Here is a 299-nt window from a genome sequence, read left to right on the forward strand (position 1 = left end):
TTCTTAAGAAACTTTTCTGATTATTATCAATGTTGAAAACAGTTGTGCTGCTTTACATTATAAATCCCTTTATTGTCATGTTTGATCAATTTATTGCATAGTTGCTGAATAAAAATATTAATTTCTTTCCGAAAATTAAATAAAAACAAATTAATTATCTATATTGCTGTTGCAGAGCTTGTATTTTGAATCTGTTCTTTTAAGTGAATCAGAATAATTCAATCAGTCTGATATATATATATATATATATATATATATATATATACAGTGGGCACGGAGAGTATTCACACCCCCTTAAA

This window comes from Sinocyclocheilus anshuiensis, unplaced genomic scaffold (assembly GCF_001515605.1).
Source record: "Sinocyclocheilus anshuiensis isolate Anshui unplaced genomic scaffold, SAMN03320099.WGS_v1.1 scaffold432, whole genome shotgun sequence".
NCBI lineage: Eukaryota > Metazoa > Chordata > Actinopteri > Cypriniformes > Cyprinidae > Sinocyclocheilus > Sinocyclocheilus anshuiensis.